The sequence below is a fragment of the Phasianus colchicus genome, chromosome 1 (genome assembly GCF_987193195.1).
Source record: "Phasianus colchicus chromosome 1, bPhaCol1.hap1.1, whole genome shotgun sequence".
Taxonomy (NCBI): domain Eukaryota; kingdom Metazoa; phylum Chordata; class Aves; order Galliformes; family Phasianidae; genus Phasianus; species Phasianus colchicus.
In genome coordinates this window covers 109,546,392-109,560,874 of record NC_143436.1, presented here as the reverse complement: position 1 = coordinate 109,560,874, position 14,483 = coordinate 109,546,392, and the positions used below count along the sequence as shown (strand labels likewise).

Here is a 14,483-nt window from a genome sequence, read left to right as displayed (position 1 = left end):
ACAGTATGGGGCAACTTCTTTCCAATCCTGAATACTTTCTAAGTAGAGTTTCTTATTATTTCTAAATTGTTTTATTGGAAGTGGTACCATGAGAACATACTAAGCAGTCCACAGACCTCCTGTCATACTTTCCTACTGGCAACCCAGAGCATTTGGACTGCTTGAAATCAAGAGATTTCAACTGGGAAATTCAAGAGTTTTACACAATGACTTTATGGCAAGCTGCCAGAAGGGTTCAGTGTTCGGAACCACCTGCTTTGGTCAGTAAACTGTACTGTTTAATGGCCATCATTTTATAAGACAAAACAGAAATTAACCAAAAGCAACATAGGATTCCCTGACTGGGACTTAAGATCTGCCCCATAATGATTATGTATCATATCTATGTCCAACTGCTTCAGCTAAACTGCATACTGTGTTTTGCCTCCAGCTCATGTGTCAACGCAATTCACAAAGCACTAAATGCAAGAACATTTATCTTCACTTCCACATGGGTCTGTGAAAGTACAACAAATTGAAGTCTTCAAAAGGAAAGGGTCTTCCTCTTCTTCAAATTTCATTATTTTTACAGATAAATTTGAAGCTGTGTGAATTTATTTTACTTCTGAAGTTATAACTTCTAAAGAACTCCACATGCTCTCTAAAGTCATACATTTGTAACTGCATGGCCACATCACACTATATGGAAGCAACTCCTAGTAATAGCTATTCATGTCAACTGCACGCGTGAGAAACATAAAGTATTAGCTCTTATTGTTGTCCTCCTCCTCAGTTCACTTCCCACAGCTTGACATTTGTAACGATTTTTTGTAAGAGTAGTTCTACTCTAAGGCAGTCTTGGAGCAGTTTCAGCTTTGTCCTCTGTGCGCATGCAATGCCTCTTGGAAGTACTCGGACTAAAGTGGCAGGGGAGCTAATCCAGCTGGGGTAGACTCCCTAGCCTGGCATTACTTAAAGCTGGATTGGATTTCTCAAGGGGTAGTTGCTGCTGAAAGGTTTGCAAGACTTACCGTTTCATTTTAATGACAAAAGTGTTCACGGTATTTTTATGACTCTGGTTTCTGATAACTGATTGACCCTTTAGGTGTTCTTGGGTTCCACCTGAACTGTCTACCTGAATGGTGAGTCACAGTCTAGTTTCACCTGAGGGAAGACTTACAAAAAGGTCCCTTGTGTGTGTGTTCTTTCATTTTCAGGTATCACAGTGAGAAAGGAGTTATCACTAGGTTATGTCAAAAGAAAGCCACCATAACCCTCCATAAGATGAACAGTGTGCCTCGTGGGTGTAAAAGATTTCCACTCTTTATGAGGAACATGGTGAAAGAAAAGAGGCTTGCTCACTAAAGGATTTCTGTACAGTTGTTTGTTTTTTGTTTGTTTCTCCTCTTTAGACACTGAAGCCAGTTTAAGCAATTTTATGAGAGGTAACTTTCCTTGAGACATCACATTGATGGCCCATCTCCTAGGCTGTTGGGTTGCATGTTATTTCATGATGAAATACTCTGGTCCTACGGCTTGAAATGATCACTTATTTGTCTTCAGCAGAATTTCAGTCAAGTTTCTCACTCTGGACCATTTGGATTTGTGGTCAAGAGAAAAGAACAAAGGTTCCCCCTCAAATAGCTGCAATAATTTTCAAAGTCAAGAGCTCTGAAACAAGCAATTCAGAGCTGCAATAATTTTCAAAGTCAAGAGCTCTGAAACAAGCAATTCAAAGTATGGGCAAATATGGCTTTGCTTTGCTTTGTTGTAAGGATTTGTGACTTCGTAATCCATTTGATTTGTGATTCTTAACTGAAAGGAAACAGACCATGCAACCCACATGCTGCTTTTTTTTTTTTTTTTTTAACTTGTCCTCTGAATTGAACGTATCTTTGCCACTAGAAGAGCTTGTGATGTGTGTTGTGTACTGCTCTGACAGATACATCTGTAAAAAATGTGTGTCTAATCTTTGTAACTACAGTTGATTACAATCTATTTCCCTGTCTTGAGGGGGTTTTCAGCCTTTTGAATGCCTAGCTGACAGTTGTCCATGAATGATGCATCAGAGTGGTGATCTATACCCAATTCAAAGCCATAGGTGTTCAGACACACACACATTTTCTGAGAAAAGTGGATTTTCGTGGGACACCAAATCTTATTACTTGGCTGCATCCTTCAGTCTTGTGATAGAAAACATTCCCCACCCTTTTAACATAGGATTCAGATTCGAGTGCAGCTCAGATACTCCTGCTGTGTCTTGCTGCCCCAAACTTGGAAAAGTGGTGAAAGAATGAAACCAGATAACATTTCTACATGTGTGTCATGGCTTCTGCTGGTTTCTCTGTGTTGTCCGGATGAATTTCAAGCAGAAGGTCCATGCAACTATGCTCCCAGGAGATGCCACCCATGATGGTATGTCTCTTCCTCCCACTATCAGAAAAAAGAGGGCTTGATCTGTGATTGCGTATCTTAATTATTGTCTCCATACTGCTAGTCTCAGACTGGACACTAGTGTAGAGTACAGCACTGGCAGGCCAAATCCTGTAAGCATCTCTTTTTTTTTTTTTCTTTTTTTTTTCTTTTTTTTTTTTTCCTTTTTACTTTTTTTTTTCTTTTTTTCTTTTTTTTAAAATTAACTACTTTCATTATCCCATTTTGTCCACAATAAATTATTGGCTGTAACAAGTGTAAGTCATGCAGCTTGTTTCTAAGCTGGTCATGCAATGGCTACTGATCTCTAGCTGTTTCTCCCCACTGCGGCCAGGGTGTAGAAGGTAAGAGAATACACCCATGCTCTCACATTTGTGAAGTGTCAGAAGCATTCCCATGTCCAATGGTTGTGCTGCAGTTAATACGGTGTGATGCACACCCAAAATACAGAAATACAGTGCTGCAGGCAAAGTTATACAATCTCAAAATAGCACCTGTTAATTGTGAGACTGCCGTGACACTCAGCAGGAAACCAAAGAGTACAACCACTTCCAGAAACAAAACCTGCCCCTTTTCTTGAAATGTCATTCTTTTGAGAGCATGGAAAGAATGAGGATTAAACTGCAATGCCTCTTTAATGACACATCAAATGATGTTGAGCAACACTGAGAGGCTGCCTGCATGTTAGAGCATTACTTTGAATGCTTGGTAGAAATGGTTTATAGAAAGTCTTTCCAGGCATTTGTACAAACAAAGCTCCATTAAATTGCATGCCAAACTAAAGCCTTCATTTGGTGAGCAAAGCAAGGAGAATTTAGAGAGATCAGAGAGGCTGTAATGGGCACAAGAAGAAGACAGCAAAAGAAAGGATGAGGAGGTATTTCTTCTTTTCTTTCTATTGCACAGTCCCCCAAGTGCAAGTTCCTGTTGAAGGATTGTAAAATTGTTCCGTTGCCACTCTGTAAAAGGTTAAAGCTTAGAGAGAATCACAGCACAAGATAGGAACTGTGAGGTTTCCCACTGAGAGAGATTATGGGACCAACCTGATCTCTGACAGCGTCTGATCTCTGAAATATCATGTCACCTCTTGGATTTCCTTGAACTGCATTTCCCTTGAAATGATGTTCATGTAAACGTAAGTGCATCAGCAAAAAAAAAAAAAAAAAAAAAAAGCAACAACCCTTTCTGTGTGTTGATGATGACATTTCTAGAAATCAGGAATCTAGCACACCACATGAGATGCTTTACATTGGTTAATTCCCTTCATTATGAGAAATGTGTTTATTTTTTGTACTTCACTCATATCTGACTTTAGTTTTGAGACACTGAGTCTTGTTGTATATTCATCAGCCTCACTGTCACCTAATTTGCATTTTCCAAGGACACATCTATTGACCCATTACTCTTTTTTTTTTTTTTGCTAAGAAAGTTAGACTGAGTTTTTGAAGTTCTTCAAAGAAAATACTAGTTTCTGTTTAAAAGCTTGTTGTTTTTTTGTTTGTCTTTTTGTTTTTCCTAGAAAGCTGCGCAGAACTGATACACTTTTACACAATTATTACATTTAATTGTTGTACCAGAAGCCCCTTGTACCTTAATGGTCCTGCTAAGTCTTGCTGTGAATATCCATGTAACAGTACCCCACTAGATCCAACTGGAAGGCTCAGCCATGATACATACAAAGGGTGGTCTGTGCAGTCCAAAAGGGTAACTAGCACACAACATCACCTGTTCACCACATTTGGTCATGGGCAATATGCATGTTAGGAACCACAATTCAGAATTGCTCTCCAAACTACCCCCCTTTAGAATTAGCCACCATACTTGGGGAGCCTAGGGACACCATTACATTTCATCATGTACAAATGCTAACCATGGCTGGGGGCAAGGCAGGGAGACAAGAGATGGCAGCATTGCTAGGGCAGATAATGGAGTTCCTGAAGCAGTTGGACCTTTTGCCAACTGTTTGGCAGTGAGCACAGTGGTGGAAGGCTGGAAAGGAATTAGAAAAGAATATGTGTAAATGTTTACGGAGAGTAGTTCATCATGTAGAAAGTATGTCTTCAAGCTGTAGCACTGTGTAGTAATAAGAGAACATGCCATGAACCAGCCATCAGACTGATTGCCTTCCCAGAGTACACTGAGGAAATGGTTGAATCAGAAACAGGCTGTAGAGGAATAAGATCTGACTTGACTCTTGGACTGTAAGACCTGAAGATACTGGTGGTCTTGTGAGACAAGAAGTTTGGTGCTTTAGAAACCTTAAACTCAGAAGGCAAATCAGCTTTCTATTTTTAATTTTGGTGTTCTCCTCCCTACACACTTAAAGATGGTATTAGCTCTCCAGTCAAATGTCATACTGTGATGATATACACATCTGGTTGAAAGAGACATAATCATTATCAAAGTTTCTTCCTCTCTAGCCTATATATTTTCTTGCCCCAGGCTTTATGGTTTTCATACCTGTTTCAATATGCACAGTTTATTGCTTCCATCTTACCAGATGTCTCCGTATCAATAATCTGTTCTGTCTGTTATCTTCCTTGATGGCTATCAGGTCTCAGAAATGTTCCATGAGACTGACTCTTTTGCACTAAGTTTGCTTCCTTCCTTAGAGAGAAATGCAGAAAGCACTAAAAAGTGACTGCTACAAGCATCGTAAGCAGTCTGTTACCAAATACCATCTTAGAAGGCTCAGTTACGGAAATGCAGATGTTGGGTCACACGTGCTGCCATTTACCAGACGACAGCATTGCACAGTTTCAGCAGTTCAATCCCATTTTAAGGCCCACTCTTGGAGTGTAGCCTTGTGTAGCCTGTGGGAATTACTCCTCAGTGTTGTTTTGGAAGTCAGTAATTGGAGCAGTCATGAAACCCAAAGCAGAGATCTAAGGAAGTTATCTTCTTTGTTACTGGACTCCCAGCAAGGTATGAAGGTCAAAGCCCTTGGTCAGATAAGAACCAGTGGGTGAGCAGGAGCTGCAGGTCATTGTGTTCCCAGACTCTGGACTTTGTAGGCTACTGTACCACAGTTGGTGCCTCATTTGCTCCCCCTGAATAGGCACGCACTGCCAGCTCTGGAGGTCCAGTCCCAGTCTAGTCCCAGGGGAGATGGGGCTGTCATAGATCTTCAGACTTTGTTTCCAACATTTTCCAGAACAGGGAGGAGTTAATCTCACAAGTGTTTTCTGAGTAGTAAGTGCATTTGGTCAAGCTGCGTATCATGTCAGGAATGGGATATGTGTCCAAGCTGATAAATTTTCAAAATTTGCACAACAAGTAAAATGTTTGCAGTTGCAGCAGGGAATCTACTCTCATCTTTGCATACAAATCCAGATAATTTTTCCTGTTAGTATTATTTTTTATACTATGATCAAAATCATGGACAATAATTAGATTTCTTTATGTTTCTATCTGAATTTACAAATAAAAGAACAACACTAAGAAAATAATCAAAACCTGTTTCACTAAATCTGATAAAAAGCATTTGCCAGATCTAAGAAAAAAAAAAAACAGTTGAAATCCTCTTGCCTGTTATCCCTTCAGATTTTCTTGTGAAATGCTACATAGCCGCTTGTTTTCTTTTAAATAAACAAACAACCAGAGAACAGACTGCTTCTCTAAATTAGGTTTATCAGTGTTTGTTTGTTTTCCTCCATAGAAATTCAGGACTTGTCCAGACTTGGAGCCTTTAACAATGCCCAATATTATATTAGGAGAGATGAGAAAGAGGAACTCAGTTGAGGAACGGATATGCTGTCAGGACTTTCATGGGCTGAGCTACGCTGCCTTGTTTTTGCTTGTCTTTTCCATCAGTACAAAAGAGAATTGCATTAGAAATGAAGACATAATGATGCAAGTGATTTTATTACATAAATATATATTTTAAAATGTAACACTTAACTGCTTTGTGCACTGCATGCAAATACACCCCATCTCCAGCAAGGAAACCATCTAAAATACCTTATCTTGGTTTTCATGATCTCCCAATTTATTCAAATAACAGGTCAATAAAGATACAACATTCCTTGCTTAGAACGCCAAAAATAAAACTGTGTTTTTGAGTGTTGTTTCCCCATCCCCAAATATAACACTTATTTTCAATCAGATAAAACACTTCATTCATAATGTATGTAAAGTTCTGTTTTCAAGTTTTCATTTCAGGCAAAATTGGCAGAAGGGAGGCACAAACAAAGAAAGGAAAAAGCAAATCTGTTGGGAAAGCGTTTTGAAACAAGATTACAGGAAAGAGGCAAGACAGAACAGTTTTAACACAAATAGAAAAACTGAAAATATGAAAAGCAGCTTCTGCTTTGTGATGCTGCTGAATGCCTTCTGAATGCTGACATACGTGATTACTTTAAGAAGCCAGCACTTATTCCTGACATGCAAGCCCGTCAGAGCCAAAATAGTAGGGACATTTACAATACCATGATGTAACCTTCTCCTACACTTTGTAAATGTGGTTGCATGTTGCAACTTTCCTTGTTTTATAACAGCTGAGCAGCAATATCCAGCTCACAGTCTGTACTGCAACATTACAACTCCTTCCTAGCAGTTCAGGAAGCATTTCGTAACTTGATGAAAAAATCTGTGTTCACATAGTTATCACCCAATGTCTTCATCTGGGTACAACTTTTGGTTCCTCTATTTTTGCACGCGGAGCTGACAGGTGCTGTTCTTGTTCCTCTGTGGCCTTGTAAACAGCCCTGCAAGCCCAGGGCCTCGAGGCCCTGTGTCCCTGAAGCATCCCCTTCCCACCCAGGCAGGCCCACATGCACCACAGGGCTGGCCATGGCACACTACAGTAAAAGAGGCCTGATAGGAAGTTGCTCTTGCATTTCAACCACACGTGTGGGAATGAGGGACAAGTGAGGTCCCAGTCTGCTCTGTGCCTGCATTCCAGGCACTTTCCCAGATGTATGGAACTAAGGAAAAAGTATTATGGGAGAAGGCAAGCTGAGTGGCAGCAGCCCTATCAGGGAGATGTTCTACCCAGAGATAAGGTGGAGGTGGAATAGCACTATTATAAAACTAAACACTAAACACTGTAACACTGTAAGGTGGAAAACACTATTCCATGCCTTATTTTAACATCTGGAGATGCAGGGCTCACTAGCAGGGTGGAAGAGCTCATCTATACTGGCAACTGTGAGCAGTTTAAGAGTCAACTGAGTTTCTAAGGGCTCAGAAGTGCTGACTTTACTACTAGGCCTTCTACATCTGGTTGGAAGCCCCGCAGCTCCAGCAGCACAGTGACTGTTGTGTGGCCCCTCTGCCATGCTGGACCACGGTCACTCCTGTCCCTTGAGGACATCCCACATCTCTGAGAAAGTGTCAAGGCACAAATTTTGCAGTCCCTTGACTCCATACAACAGACTTGCCTCACACAGTTGGGTGAAGAAAGGTGCTTTCAGGAGACAGGCAGCCAACAAAAATAGCTGTTCTTGTTGTCATGGCATGACCTTGTAAGTGAAGGATGTGTTGGGTTGTTGCAAACAAAAGACCAAGACATGCAATAACTGAGGCTGGCAGCGTCTGTAGTGCAGTGTCTGCTTGAAGCAGGGCATCTCCAACACTACATGAGCTTGCAGAGAAGGCATGTCTGTTGTAAGTACTTTGTGACAACATAGGATGAGAGAAAAGGTAAAAACAAAACCTGACAAACCCAGAGGGTTTGGGTTGTATGCGTGTTGTTAATGGCTCCTGATTGTCCCCTGCAGCTCTGTTAGTGATAATCACAGAATTACAGAATTGCAAGAATTGGAAGGGACCTCAAGAGATCATTGAGTCCAACCTTCCTGCTAAAGCAAGCACCCTACCTTCGCAGGTAGGAATCCAGATGGGTCTTAAAAATCTCCATATAAGGAGAGTCTACAACCTCTCTGGGCAACCTGTTCCAGTGCTCCATCATCTTTACTGTAAAGAAGTTCTTCCGCATGTTTGTATGGAACATCCTATGTTCAAACTTTAGGCCATTACTCTTTGTTCTATCACTGTGCACCACTAAAAAGAACCTGGTCTCATGAATTTGCCTCCCACCTCCTTTCTAATATTTATAAATATTAATCAGACCTCCCCTCCTCAGTCTTCTTTTCCACAGGCAGAACAGACCCAGGTTACTCAGCCTTTCCTCATAAAGGAGATGCTCCAGGCCCTTTATTATCTTTGTGGCCCTCCGCTGGACTCCTTCCAGGAGATCCCTGTCTTTTTTGAACTGAGAAGCCCAGAACTGGACACAAGTATTCTACACGTGGTCTTACCAGGGCAGAGTAGAGGGGGAGGATCACCTCCCTCGACCTGCTGGCCACGCTCTTTTTAATGCACCCCAGGATACCTGTGACCTTCCTGGCCACAAAGGCACAATACTGGCTCATGGCCAACCTGCTGTCCACTAGAATATCCAGGTCCTCCTCCACAGAGCTCCTCTCCAGCAGTTCTTCCCTTAACCTCTACTGATACACGCGGTTATTCCTCCCCAGATGCAAGACTCTGTACTTGGTCTTGCTAAACTTCATCAGTTTTCTCCGTGCCCACCTCTCCAGCCTGTCCAGGTCTCATTGAATGGTAGCACAGCCTTCTAGTGTGTCAGCCACTCCTCCCAGCTTTGTGTCACCAGCAAACTTGCTGAGGGTGGATTCCATCCCCTCATCCAAGATGTTGATGAAGATGTTGAACAAGACCAGACCCAACACCAACTCCTGGGGAACACTGCTAGTTAAAGGCCTTCAACCAGACCTCTGAGCTCTGTCAGTCAGCCAGATCTCAATCCACCTCACTGTCCACTCATCTATCCCACACTTTCTAAGTTTCATAACAAGGATGTTGTGGGAGATGATATCTAACTCCTTGTTGAAGTCAAGGCAAACAACATCCACTGCTCTTTCCACAAAGTAGAGAAGTCAATCCCTGCAGGAAAGAAACTGCAGAAACACTGCTGTGGTGACCAGTTCCTTGTCACAGCCATAACGTGGAGAATGCCTTATGGGAAGAGCTGGGAGAGTTTCCACCCACCACTGCTGGTGCGAGAGCAGAGAGTGGGCAGGGCAGCAGAAGCTCAGGGAAACGTTACTTCAGCTGGATTCACTGCATATCCCTTTTCAGTATGAAGAAAACTAGGACAGTAATTGACATGGAACAGCATCTTGGCTGTGCTAATGACTGTGAATACCACGGGAGATATTAAAGGGCTGCTGTTAAGGTACTACTAATAATTTTCGGAATCATTTCCATTCCTATTCTTCCCCTGACAGCCTGAATCTGCTGTGGGTCCTGTTAAAACTGTTCTGTCTACTAATGGTTTATTGCTTTATTTGATAGGTTGCTTAGGGATGGCAAGGAAGCTTGTGGTTTTTTTCCCCTCCTCCCTTTACATAGAGAGAGCATTTTAATATTTCTTGGAGAAAAATGGATGCAATAAAATATGAATGCTTTGGGTCCAATCACACTGCAGTGGAAAGCACTGCCCTGAGAGGCTGTTCTGTTGCTGTGCTCTGAAGAGAACTGGCATCGTTGCCGCTCTGGCTCCTCGTAAACATCTCTGTGCTGAAACTAGTGGAAAGATTCACTCATTTAGGAAGGGAAGATGGAGCATATCTGGACCTCTGTGGTCTCCACTGATGTTTTTCTGAATGAATAATTGCTCATGACTGATTTGGGAAAAGTCACATGGCAGTGGCCAAAATTGCCCAAGCACTGGTGTTACTGCTACCAGTGTCATTTTAGACTGCGGTCTTCAAAGTTGGGTAAATACATGAGTGGTAGTAACAACTCCATTGAGAACTAGTTGTACTGACCCACTGGAGAACAGTCAGTGGTTACATGTTAGTAAAGCATTGCAGCAGGCACCATGAATGTTAACAGCGTTTGAATGAGCATTGGTAAGGTCTGAACAAAGCTACTTCAAGGGAAATGACAAATTTTCCCATTTCTGAATCACTTAAAGTTGGATCAGGCAGAGAAACAGGGAGGACCACACAAGGAAAGATCATTCTGGCGACTCTAGCTGCTCCTTCTTAGCCATGAACCAGGCTTGGGGGAGTGTCCTTCCTTTGCAGTGTGCAAGTCATCAGATGGGAACTCAGCTGTGGCACTGGGCTCTAGTTGTAGATGCCATAGATTGCTCAGAAAAGTGAAATAAAATTCATGTGTATGAAAAAGGGGAGAGAGCCTTGAGTTTTGGGGGGAGCTGCCTGTGGAAAAGATCCATTCTGAGCCTTCAGTTGCTGGCAAAGCCCCTGCAGGAGAAAGTGGAATTTTCCCTGCATAAGCAACAATGCACATACTTGTTTAAAAGAAAAAAAAAAATGGGAAGCCAGCAGATGTAGAGTCCTGGTGAGGAAGAAAAGGAGCGTTGTGTCCAGGACATTGGGGAAACTGTTCAAAAACAGTTCATCCTTATGCAAGAAATCGTCCCTGTTTGCTTACCAGTAGCAGTGTTAGCTTGAGTTAGTGCTGGCTCTGCAGAGGGTAGAGCATGAGAACACGGTTTTGGGACCTGGTCCTAACTTCAAAATGATACCTGGGTTCTTGGCTGGTACTCTCCTAGGGGCTGGCACTCAGGATGGGGAAACAAACAAACAGATCTGTTCAAAGGCATGCAGGAGGACTAATTTCTTTTGGAATCTCTCTTCTTCCTCAAGGGAACTGGTGTGCTGCAACAGAACAAAATCTCCCTGCAAATGGGAGGAAGCTAAATGGAAGAACTGCATCTGCTAAATTGCTCTTTGCCCTCTGTCAAAAATAAAGAAAGAAAAAAAAAAAAAGGAAAAAAAAAGATTAAGGGGAAAAAAAAAAGAGACTATTGATTCAAGATTTATCAAGTCAAAGAAACCCAAGGAATAGATACATCTCTTAAGCCTAAAAAGTAGATATCCATCTGAAAGAGGGGACAGTTGCCTGAAATCATGTTTTAACTTGTTACTACCTCATAGATAATTCCTTCCTCCTTTTCTTCATAATGACATGGCTTTGCTTGAATTCCGAAGATGGAAAATGGGCACTGGAAATGTTCCTGTGGCACAGCAATCTGATCCCAGACCTTGCCATGCAAGTGAGCAGGTTGTACACCAAGGTGAGTGAGAGCCACCTCTCCACCAGCATCCTCTTTGACCATACTTAAGCATGGCAGTCTCAGCCCCTGTTTTCCTGGAAGGTCAGGTATGGCATCAGCCTGTGTTGCATTCAGGCCCATGTGCAAGTATCTGGATTGGTATAGGAGGGCCCCAGTGCACAGTGATGTTGAGCTGGAAGGCATTTACTGCTCAGTGGGTTGAATCCTTCCATTTCTCCATCATTCACTTTCAGCTCTATTTACCCATTTCCTTCTCAGCTCGTTTTCACACCACAGCCCAAGCACTGGTATATTACATATTACACATCCAAAACTGTTTTCAGTTCTGGTTCTCCTTGTTCTCCTTACAGTGAAAGAAAACAATAAAGAAGTCTTTTTGAATATTCAGGCTTCAGAGGAATAGCAATATGATACATCCCATTCTAGGATGTGATGCAGAAAGTCACTGCAAACCTTTTACATGAGAGAGTGGGACATTTTGTTACTATATCCTATTTTTCTGCTCATGCAGTGATTTCATTATGCTTGTTATGCTTGTTACATATTATATTTTGTTAAATTCATCGTTTTCTTGGAACAGGCTGCCCAGGGAGGTAGTAGAGTCACCGTCCCTGGAGGTGTTCAAGAGCCGTGTGGATGTGGCACTGAGGGACATGGTCAGAGGTCATGGTGGGGATGGGCTGGTGGTCGGACTAGGTGATCTTAATAGTCTTTCCAACCTCTATTATTCTATTATTTTATTATTTACATCAGTGTAAATACCAAAAGACTTAGAGACATAAAGGGAGAAAAATAGTGAGATCTTATGCTTTATCCCAAAAACACAGAATTGTTGTCAAACTCTTCCATTCATAAATGACACTAATCACTCAAAAATCTCAGTTTTCACAGAGCATATTATGTTGACCAGTGTATTTTACTTATTTTTCATATCTTTCTGTATTCTGTGGTTTCAGAATACACATCACATGGCACCCATTACAAATGAGATACTAGAAATCTTTCTCAAATATTGTACACAGTGGGCTGAATTTTTAATTCTTCTTGCTTACAGGGACGTCTTTTATTCCCTCTTTAGCATGTTGACCATTCACATGTCTAGCACATGAAGCCTGTTTGAGTCACATGGCCATGTGAACACATGCGGTTGAACTGGTGTTCAGCTTCACACAGGCTGAAAAAAGAAGCATGAGACAAGATAAACTGAGATAGCTGACATCAGGCAATTCCTTACTGTCAAAATTTGGACCATCCTTGAAGAGGGCATCAAAAATACTTTCAACAAGCGCTCTGAACATATGCTCTGATAGATAGTCTGATTTTTGGACGACTCTTTGTGGAGCCAGGTGTTGAATTTGAACTTTATGGATCCCTTCCAACCTGGGATATTTTGCAATTCTATGAGTGTGTATATCCCTTTTTAGTTCTTGCATCCTCTTCAATTCCAAGAGGCTAATTCAATAAGAATATGAGCGGTTTCTGAGTCAGGTTATAGAATAAGGTACTTTCAGAAAGCTTCATAGAGTGCTGAACCCTCTAGAGAATCAGATGTCATGTTTTCATAGTGTACAAGCTGCTGTTGATCTTGTTCATTGCCAGGTGTGGTCCCACATCACAAGAATGGTGGCCTATAACCTATTCATGGTGAGGGAAATCCTACAAATGATTTAGCAAAACAAGGCCTCAGGGCCAGTAATAGCACACACAATCACAGAATCATAGAATCATAGAAAGGTTTGGGTTGGAAGGGACCTTTCAGATCATCTAGTTCCAACTGCCCTCCTATAGGCAAGGACACCTTCCTCTAGACAGGTTGCTCAAAGCCCCATCCAGCCTGCTCTTGAGTGCTTCCAGGAAAGAGACATCCACAGCCTCACTGAGCAACCTGTTCCAGTGTCTCACCACCCACACAGTAAAGAATTTCTTCCTTATATCTAGTCTAAATCTACTCTCTTCCAGTTTAAAGCCATTTCCCCTCATCCTGTCACTACATGCCCTTATAAAAGTCCCCCCCAAGTTTTCCTGTAGGCCCCCTTCAGGTACTGGAAGGCTGCTGTAAGGTCCCACATGAGCCTTCTCTTCTCCATGCTGAAGTGCCCCAGCTCTCTCAGCCTGTCCTCATAGGAGAAGTGTTCCAGCCCTCTGATCATCTTTGTGGCTCTCCTCTGGACCCACTTCAACAGCTCGATTGTCCTTCTTGTGTTGGGGTTCCCAGAACTGGGCCCAGTACTCCAAGTAGGGTAGAAGGGCAGAATCATCTCCTTCAACCTGCTTCTCTTGATGCAACCCAGGATACGGTTGACCTGCAAGCAAACACCGCTGGCTCATGTTGAGCCTTTCATCAACCAACACCCAAAAATCCTTCTCCTCAGGGCTGCTCTCAAGTCATTCTCGATCCAGTGTGTATCTGTGTTTGGGATGGCCACAACCCAGCTACAAGACCTTGTACTTGGCCTTGTTGAATTTCATGAGGTTGGCATGGACCCACTTCTCAAGCCTGTCCAAAGTCCTCTGGATGGCATACCTTCCCTCTAGTGTGTCAACTGCATCACTCAGCTTGGTGTTGTCTGCAAAATTCATGAGGGTGTGCTCGATAACACTGTACATGTCACCTACAAAGATGTTAAATAACACCGGTACCAGCACCAATCCCTGAGGAATGCCACTGGTCACCGGTCTCCACTTGGGCATTGAGTGCGACCACCAATTCCTTAACCAGTGCGTAATCCATCCATCAAATCAATTTTTCTCCAATTTGGTGACCATGTCATGTGGGACAGCATCAAATCTTTGCACAAGTCCAGGTAGATGATGTCAGTTACTCTTTATCCACTGTAACTCCATTACAGAAGGCCATCAAGTTTGTCAGGCATGACTTGCCCTTGGTGAATCCACATTGGTTACCACCAATCACCTCATCTCTATTTTCCAGGTGCCTTAGTAGGGCCTTCAGAAGGATCTGCTTCATGATCTTGCTAGGCACAGAGGTGAGAGGTTCTTT

At 42.3% G+C, this 14,483-nt stretch overlaps 1 pseudogene; it reads right to left on the bottom strand.

The window, feature by feature from the left end:
- Positions 1-8,258: 8,258 nt before the first annotated feature.
- LOC149919942 (uncharacterized) lies at positions 8,259-14,173 on the bottom strand (annotated as a pseudogene).
- Between the last annotated feature and the right edge of the window lie 310 nt (positions 14,174-14,483).